This window comes from Furipterus horrens, unplaced genomic scaffold (assembly GCF_987537825.1).
Source record: "Furipterus horrens unplaced genomic scaffold, mFurHor1.1.pri manual_scaffold_3, whole genome shotgun sequence".
In the NCBI taxonomy this organism is placed as follows: domain Eukaryota; kingdom Metazoa; phylum Chordata; class Mammalia; order Chiroptera; family Furipteridae; genus Furipterus; species Furipterus horrens.
Window position 1 is genome coordinate 112,395,656 of NW_028327173.1, and position 10,129 is coordinate 112,405,784.

Sequence of the window (10,129 nt, forward strand, 5' to 3'; positions counted from 1 at the left end):
CAACAAATCAACAAACAACAAGTGCTAGCGAGGATGTGGAGAAACGGCAATCCTAGTGCACTGTCGGTGGGAATGCAGACTGTTGTAGCCACTGTGGAAAAAGTATGGAATTACCCCAAAAAACTAAAAATGGAACTGCCTTTTGAACCAGTGATTCCACTCCTAGGATTATATCCCAAAATCCTAAAACCCTAATTCAAAAGAACTTATGCACTTATGAATTTATGTTCATAGCAGCACTGTTTACAATAACTAAGTGCTGGAAGCCACCTAAGTGCCCATCTGTAGATGAGTGGATTAAAAAACTGTGGTACATTTACACAATGGAATACCATGCAGCAGAAAGAAAGAAGGAACTCCTTCCATTTGCGACAACATGGATGGAACTAGAGAGAATTATCCTTAGTGAAATAAGCCAGACAATGAACAAAAAATACCATATGATAATACCTAATACAGGAGACTAAGAAACAACACAAACAAATGAACTAAAAAGAACAAAGAACAGAATAACAGTTATTAGGGCGGAGGGGGGAGGGAGAGAAGGAGGTTAAGAAAGGGAAGGGTTTAGTTAAAGAACATGTATAAGTGACTCATGGACATGGACAATGCGGGGATATGATTAAGGGAGAAGGGTTGAGCTGGGTGGGGAAAAATGGAACAACTGTAATTGAAGAACAAAAAAAGTTAATTTTTTGTCAAAAAATAAAGTAAAATAAAACAAAATACTGATACATGCTACATTGTGCCTAAACCTCAAAAACATTATGCTGCATTAAAGAATGCATTTTATATTTATATTAAATATTCAAAAGTAGATTAGTGGCTATTTTTGCCAAAGGCTGCGAGGAGAGAATGGGAAGGAACTGCTTATTAGAAACAAGGTTTTCTCTTGGGGTGAGGAAAATATTTTGAACTGATAGAGGTGATAGTTACATAACATTTTTAATGTCACTAAGTTATTCACTTTAAAATAGTTTATTTTTATTATTACATTTCATCTCAAGAAAATGTTTTAAAAATAAAAATGCTATGTTGAAGAATAATTGCTCATAGACATGTAGATTTCTGAGCTCTTAATTCTGTTCCATTGGGATGTATCTGTTTTTTTTGCGAATACCATGCTGTTTTGATTAGTGTCACTCCAGTAAGGGGTTAATATCCAAAATACATAAATAACTCACACTACTCAACAGCAAAAAACAAAACAAAACAAGAAAACAAACAAAAACACCAGTAATTCAAGTATGTAATTGGCAGAGGACCTGCACAGACGCTTCTCCTGAGAAGACATGCAAATTGCTAATAGATACATAAAAAGATGCTCAATTTCACTAGCTATTAGGGAAATTCAAACCTAAACTTTAATGAGATACCACCTCACACCTGGTAAAAATGACATCAACAAGACAATTTATAACAAGTTTGGGAGGTTGTGGAGTAAAAGAAACACTTATTCACTGCTGGTGGGAATGTAGATTGGTACAGATACTGTGGAAAACAATAAGGAGGTAACGCAAAAAAGAAGAGTAGAGTTACCACATGACCCAGCAACATTTCTGGGTGTCTATCTGAAAATTTGAAAACATTTATTTATAATAGTATATGTATTTGTACCCTCACATTCGTTGCAGCATTATTCACAGTGGCCAAGACATGGAAACAACCAAATTGTTCTTCAATAAGTGATTAGATAAATAAGACAGTGGGATACTACTCAGCCATAAAAAAAAGGCAAAATCCTGGCATTCGTGACAACATAGATCTTGACACTATCATGCTGAGAAAAATAAGTCATATGGAAAAAGTCAAGAATGCTATGGTATAAAACTGTGAGATATCAACCTGAAAGTAACAAATGAGCAAAAAGACAAATAAACAAAAACTGATAGACACAGAAAGTATGGTGGTTACCAGAGGGAGGGCATAGTAAAGGGTAAAGGGGGTCAAATAAATGGTGATGGAAGGAGATTTGATTTCGGGTGGTAAACACACAATGCAACACACAGATGATGTATCACAGAATTGTGCACTAGAAACTGATATAATTTTATTAACTAGTTACCCAATAAATTTAATAAAAAATAATAAAATAAAAATGCTAAAGACTAAAGCAGAATAATAAGCATTACATAAAAGGAGAACAGTAATTAAATAAATAATATATGCACATCAGACTGTGTTACTCAGTTTTTGTGCCGAAAATTTGGTCATGATATGATTAAGTAATACAATTGGCTAATTGAACCAGATGACCTTTCTAGTTAAAAAAAGTTTTTGGCATGCAGAAGGAGTGGAGGGAGAGAACAGACCTTGTTTTGAGATATGTTGGTTTTGTTTTTTTATATTTCTAGGCAAATGAGTAAGCATATAATTAGAAATTCATGCTTGAAGTTTTTGAAGTTTATAATAGTGGTAAAATTAGCAATATAGATTTAACAGTCAAGAGCATATAGATACAGGTGAATATCTTTAAGTGAACAAGTACCCAGAAACTACATAGAGAATGCAAGCAGTACCCTAGGGAATACATACTTCTGGAAGAGAGTGGTAAACAACAGTGCAAAAGAAGTCAGCAAAATTCTCTGAGCATATGAAATCGGAGAACAGATCTATTTATAAAGGTAAATCAGTATTCATCAGACAGCTATTTGTCTCAGGATCCAGAGACACAGCAAGGAACTATTATGTGTGCTCGGCTAGAACAACTATCCTTTCAATTTGGTTGAATGTTTTACTCCAAGATTGTACCAACTCTCTAACATATAGTAGTCTCTGTGATATGATATGCATATGTTATTTTAATCAAATTATATAAGAAAAATAGTCTCACACAATAGAGTATTTTAATAGTCTTTTCAGATACTTGTGAGTGGTCTTCTTAAATATTACATTAAAACTTATCAAGTGGTAGTTTTCTAAAGATTAGCTTCAGTGTGGATCTGAAATTATATCAATAAATTTTTCTTACTCATTTAATATTAAAGTCATAAACTATATGTACTATAAGTGGATTATTTTGCCCATGTAAGGTTTTGTAATATTATTTTTTGGTAATTTGAAAAATATTGATTTGTTATACAATTAAATATATGTACTAATGTTGTTATCAACTTATCCCAAAACATTTAAATATTGGGAAACCATTATCCTATAGTGGAAGATACCAGTTGTCTGAATTCCTGATTTTCACTTTATAGTTTCACATTTTTTCATTGGCAACAAAAGTCAGTGTTCCCTGTAATTGAAAGTCCTACTTTATTTTTGTGAGAATTTCTTCCAAATGTCCAAATCTAAATAACATTACTTTGTTTGTTAGTTGTTATTTTAAGTAAAAAAGATGTTTCATTAAAAAAGTGCTTAAATCGGACTTCCAGCCAATGGAGGCCTAGACTGCATCTCCCCCCACAACTAAGAAGGAATACAATTATTGGAAAACCAGAAATAACTAGAAGTTCCGGAAAATAAATGGAAGTCCAATGTATGAAGTTATAAAGAAGTGGTGCTCATCTGGACGGGTAGGAGGGGTGAAGCCAAGGCAGAGAGGTCAAGCTGTATTGGCAGTGGGAGCTGTGGTGATGGTGGCAGCAGTGACAGCAGTGGGACAGCGGTAAGCACAGACGCTTGTATTTAAGGGGAGGTGAGAAGCACCTGAGGAGCACCCCCAGCTGCAGACCAGACCCATCAGCTTGCGATTCTAATGCCAGGGAAGGCAGAACACCATTGACTCGCACTGTGAGGCCCAGAGGGGGTGGGAATGAAGGAGGAGGCTCCTGGTCTCTCAGCAGAGAGTGAACGGCAGGAATCCATCTTGGGCCCCAACCTGCACAGAAAAAGCCACAGCATTGTGAGAAGGGTCACCTGGTTGTGACAAGTGCACGGGGCTCCACCCACAATAGCGAAGGAAGTGTGACAGCCCTGCTCAGGAAGCAAAGGTAAACACAAAACTGTCAGGATGGCACAGATCATGATACAGATCCCAGTGACACAGCTGACCAGAGAGTCATTATCTAATCCAACAAGGCAGCAGATAGGAAATCTTTCTGAGGTACAGTTCAGAGCTTTGGTTATACAAATGCTTATACATAACAGCAGATCTTAAAGAAGACAGGGAAGGAATGAAGGCTAGTCCTGCTGAAATGAACAAAAACACCTACAAAACTAGTGGTGAGGGAAAGGAAACCAGGGATTAAATCAATAAATCAGAACACAGAAAAGGATCAAACAGTCTACAAGTGCAGAAAGAGAAAAAAAGTGAGAAAAATGAGGAGAGGCTCAGAAACCTATGGGACAGCTATAAATGGGCCAATATCCAAATCATAGGGTTGCCAGAAGAGGAAGAAGAAGAACTAGAAATTGAAAAATTATGTGAAAAAATAATGAAGCAGAACTTCTCTAATTTGGGGAAGGAAATAGACTTACAGGTCCAGGAAGCACAGAGAGATCCAAAACAACTGGACCCAGGGATAACCACACCAAGACACATTATAATCAAATTGTCAAAAATTAAAGAGAGAATCTTAAAAGCAGCAAGTGAGAAGAAGAGAATTACATACACAGGAGTCCCAATAAGACTATCAGCTGATTTCTCAAAAGAAACTCTGCAGTCAAGAAGGAACTGGCAAGAAATATTCAAAATAATGAAAAGCAAAAACCTACAACCACAATTACTTTATCCAGCAAAGCTGTCATTCAGAATAGAAGGGCATAGAAAGTGCTTCCAGGACAAAGTAAAACCGAAGGAGTTCATCAGATACAAACCACTGTTATATGAAATGTTAAAAGGACTTGTTTAGGAGAAAGAGGATAAAAACTATAAACATTAAAATGAAAATTGTATCACAACAACCAACAACAGAAGCTAGGGAACTGAAACCAAGGCAAACTAAGTAGGCAATGAGAATGGGAAAAGAATTATAGATATGGGGAACATATTGGGGGGAGGCCAATGAAGAGGGTGAGTGGGGTAAAGGGAGGGAGATGGTACAGTAATTAAGTAACATAGTAGGAGGAAGTGGAATAGATAGGAAGATGTTGAGAAGAACTATATGCACAACCAATGGGCATGGACTAAGTGGAGGGGGGGACAAATGGAGGGAAAGGTGTCACTGGGTGGAGGGAAACAAAGGAAAAAGAAATTGGGACAACTGTAACAGCATAATCAATAAAGAATATTTTTTTTTAAAAAGTGCTTAATTCAAATCACAACTCAAACACTCACACAAGTTCTACACTTCCCCCTAAAATGTACTTTGTATGTAGCAGAAGAATTCTACTCATTATATTTGACATTGTCACTCAGAATATTTTTTTATTTATTTTTAAGTATATTTTATTGATTATATTGTTACAATAGTTCCAATGTTTTTCCTTTGCTCCCCTCCGCTCAGAACCCCCCTCCCAAAAATCCCCCCCCAAGCCTATGCTCATGGGTCGTACATACAAGCTCTCCTGCCTCACCCTTTTATATATTATTCTTCTTCTTTTTAACAATAAAAAATAACAATTCCTCCCTCTCAGATATTAAGACCCTTTATAATCTTATAAAGGACAATGGGCGAAGGTCTCGAGCTCTTCAAGCTGCTTCAAGCTGGACATGGTCATCGTCCTACCTACCCTTGGGTCCAGAAATCCTTAATAAGAGTGGGGGTGTGGAGGGGAGGGTGGCCTTCCCACATAGGGAAGGATCGTGCAGACTCCAGATCGGTTGGCTGTCCCCAGACAATGACATGCTTGATTTAACAGGCTGGAATTCTTGTTGTATTCTGGAGGCAACAGATTTGGCAATAGGGTTAAAAGACATCATTCAATCTATAACCACTCGATGACAAAAGGCAGGTATTAACTTTTCAATGTCCCACATTAGGGAAAAGAAGGGCTTCTTGGAGGAAGGTATGCCAGGTACATCTCATCTGTCCAAAACTCTTTTGCCCATTATACTTAGTATGCACTGAAGGAAATATTTTAGGTTTCCCTCCTCTCAGACCTCTGGGCTCTTTCTGTCCAAGCCATTAGGACCAGAAAAGAGAAACCAGTTTTAAAGTGAAGCGCACAGACCACCTCATGCTTCACCAACCCAGCCACTTAATTTAGCCAATCCATTGAGCTTCAGGAGGCAGGGCTGCAGACAGGATTAAGTGAGGCCTATACATACAGACAATCACTAAGGTAATGAGATAGATCATAGGCTTATGCCCTTTGAAAACAGAAAACACATGTTAATTTATGTAACATAACCCACATACAAGTCTCTAACTCTGTAGGACTGTCTTATCGGAAAGACATCCAGTGGCAAGGCATTTGACATTTCTTGCCTGTAAATTAAGCATATTTGATGATGTCACAGATCTAGTTTAACTTTCAAATGAAAACAAGCTTTAAATGAAAAGAAACTTTAAAGATGGTTAGCTGCACTACTTTATAATCTACCACTGAGCATTGTGATTTTCCTTAAATAATGATTTTCCTCCCTAATTTTACCCTCCTTGACATTAAAGGGACTGCATTAAGTCTATTTTTAATTTATCTTGTTCATTTGCATAAACAGAACAAGAGCAGAAAATAATCACTTATTACCTCTAGTTCTGCTTTGCTGGAACTTACACAAGAAACACTTAGGGTGACCTTCAGTTTGCCCTTCAGGGCACAGAAGGAGAACCACATACCTGGCATTCAGCCTTGCCTGTACACACCTGTCTTTTCCAAGTCCTTCAGGTTTTCCATTGTGCCTTAAGGTCCCTTCTAGCCATCTTGCAGGAAAACAATTTTCATTCCTTCCCTGGAAAGATTGACGTGGACCTCGCATCCAAACAAGATACCAGACCTTTTACCTCATGGGCTTTTATTACCTTTGAATGTCATTCCCAGTTCCTCAGGGCTTTTCGGTATCAACCAGAGGCCAAGCATGTCTCCTTTAGGCACAACATTCCAGTCAAAGTCTTAGTCAAAACAATCTCTATTAACAACTGGTCTTACTAGTTTTATGCAAAGAAACTTATGTCATTACTGACGTCTTTAGAATGCCAAACTCTGGAGGGATCTGATAGGGAGAAAAATATACAGTGTGAAGGAAAATCCTTGTCCTTCTAATATTCACTGAACTTGCATTTCCATTCTTTATATTTTCATTTTTCCCCCCACTAAAACTTTTGTTTGTTTGTTTTTCCATTATAGTTGTCCTACTTTTTCCCCCCTCTTGTTCCCTGCATCCTGCACCCACTTCTCCCACATTTAGTCCCCACCCAGTTGTCCATGTCCATGGGTCATTTATACATGTTCTTTGACTAGACACTTCCCCTTCTTACCCTCTTATCTCCCTCCCATCTCCCCCTTTGTTACTGTTAGTTTATTCCTTGTTTACATACCTCTGGTTCAGTTTTGCTCATTTGTTTGTGTTGTTCATTAGTTTCCTGTAATAGGTGACAGCATAAGGTTTTTTTTTTCATTGCCTGGCTTATTTTGCTAAGCATAATTCTCTCTAGTTCCTTCCATGTTGTTGCAAATGGTAAAAGTTCCTTCTTTCTTTCAGTACTTATTCATTGTCATTTTCCCCCTTTGTACTCATATTCCTCTCTGTCTCTGTTTCTTCATCTTCTTAAAGCAGACCCTTTAGCATCTCTTGCAATGCTGGTTTGGTGGAGATATATTCTTTTAACCTTCTTTTGTCTTGGAAACTCCTTATTTCACCTTACCTTTTGAATGAGAGTCTTACTGGGTAGATTATTCTTGGTTGCAGGCCTTCGTTTTTCATTGCTTGGAATATTTTTTGCCATTCCCCTCTCGCTTGTACTGTTTCTGCTGAGAAATCTGATGATAGCCTTATTGGAGCTCTCTTGTATGTTATTAGTTGTTTCTCTTGCTGCTTTTAGAATTCTCTCCTTGTTTTTGAATGTTGCCATTTTAATTATGATGTGTCTTGAAGTGGGCCTGTTGGGTTCATCTTCACTGGGACCCTTTGTGCTTCCTGGACTTGTGTGACTCTTTCTCTCCCTATGTTAGGGAAGTTTTCTGTCATTAGTTTTCCAAAGAGGTTTTCTATCCCTTGCTCTTCTTCTTCTCCTTCTGGAATTCCTATGATACGGATATTATTACATTTCATGTTGTCCTGCAACTGTCTTAGAGCCTCTTCAGCCTTATTCAGTCTTTTTTTATTTTGTTGCACTGTCTGGGAGTTTTTGTCTACATTGTCTTTCATCTCGCTGATTTGATCTTCCGCTTCCTCTAGCCTGCTTTTAATTCCTTCTACTGTGTTCTTCAATTCAGAGATCATATTCTTCATTTCCTCCTGGCTGTTATTGATAGCTTCTATGTCCTTTTTCATGCTGGTGCAATTCTCAGTAGCTTCCTTGTAGTTTTTGTTGAGTTCCTTGCAGTTTCTACTGAGCTCATTGAGTTTCTCCATAATCCATGTTTTGAATTCCATATCTGATAGTTTGCTGCCCTCTATTTCATTTAGCACTCTTTCTGGGGATTCTACCTTTCCTTTTAATGGGGGGTTGTTTCTCTATCTCCCCATTTTTGTGACTCTTATTGTTAGTTGCTGCTTCTTAGAATGATCTACACTTCCTGGATCTGTCCCTGGTGGCATCAGATCCTGTACCAGTCTGGCCTAGGCAGCCTGTTGGAGACTTCCAGGGATCTACTGCCGTTGTCTGACTTCTTTAGTTGTTAATCTATTCAATCTGTGATTAGCCGTCAGGCTTAAGGACTGTGGGTGTGGCAGCTTAATTCATGTAGGCAGGGCCTTTGCTTCCCCTCAGGCTGATGCCACTTGAAGTTGGGGGAATGGTCTGCCTGCCGTATTGGGAATGAGTCAGCACTGGGACCCAGTTGGCTGCTTCCCCAGCTCTCCCCTCAAAGCCACAACACCAAACTCTCCCCAAGCATCTCCAGTCCTCTCTGTCTTCTTTCCGCTTGAGCCCAGGGTAAGTGGGGGCCTAAATATTTTCGTATGTGATCTGCTTAAGAGCTCTTTTTCTCCAGCTGTTTCTCTCTGGCTAGCAAGAAACCCTGTGGCTTTTTGCTTTTCACAGCTGGATACTATTTTACTTTCCACTCTGTTGCTGTAGGCTGGGAAACTCAGCTGGGGGTTTAGACCCTGCCCTTCTCAGGGGGAACCCCCGGCTGCTGAGCTGTTTCTCAGTCCCTTCATCTGCCACCCGTGGGAGCCCAGTCAGCCTTTCTGCATCTTTGCACACCCTATCGGTCATGTTGTTATGTAGCGGCCTTTTCTGTCTCTCCGTGGTTATAAGACTTTTCTCCAGCTAGTGTTTGGTTGGTTATTTCAGATGATTTCTCCAAAATTAAGTTGTAAATCCAGACTAGTTCTGGGAGGAGGTTAGTGTAGCTTCCACTTACTCTTCCACCATCTTGTTTTCTCCTCACTCAAGACATTTTTTAAATGCACAATCAGGTATTTTCTCAGGGCTACTTTGAACTGCAAGTGGCTTCAGGGGCTTCTTTAGGAGTCAGAAGAAAGCAGAAGACATTAAGACTAAAATCAAGAACTCCCAGATCACCCATTCTGACAGCCACTTTCCCAACCAGAACCAGATCAGGAACTGTTGGCCAGACTACATGGACTTCTGCCACTCTTAGACTGCAGTGACTGCTAAGGGGTGATGTCTCCTTGTGTGAATTGTACCAGCGTGTGTCCAAGTCCCTTTGCACCATATTCATGGTGTTGGGCTGCGATGACCACCAGGCAGAAGGCACATTTTCTGTGAAGATCTGAACTGGCTGCACTCCACATGTCCTCTGTCTTCCATCTTTCTCCTACTGAGGTTAAGAGGCAACTGAGTGCATCCTATCCTAGGGTACAAATCATGGCATAACTAATAATAAATACTTGTTGGAAAATGTGTTAAAAATAAAAAAATATATTTAAAAAATTCAACCTTTGATTAAAGGTTGAGATTTAATACCATCAATTTTTTTTTTTACATTAAGTTGAATTTTGTTTTCTGTAAGTGCACGGCAATGAAGAATACAATGATTGCTATTCCCATTTGATGTCCCTGCCTTGATATGAGCTAAGCTACCATGAGTTTCACCTACCATGCATTTCTACCTTCACTGCAAATAGCAGCACAGTGAAAGGCAAAGGTTATCTGTTTAATATTATAAAAAT

General features: G+C 38.7%; 1 pseudogene; it reads left to right on the forward strand.

Annotated features, from left to right (window-relative positions):
- LOC150015762 (cytochrome c oxidase subunit 6B1 pseudogene) overlaps window positions 1-9,733 on the forward strand; it is a 29,708-nt pseudogene extending 19,975 nt beyond the window's left edge.
- The last annotated feature ends 396 nt before the right edge of the window (window positions 9,734-10,129 follow it).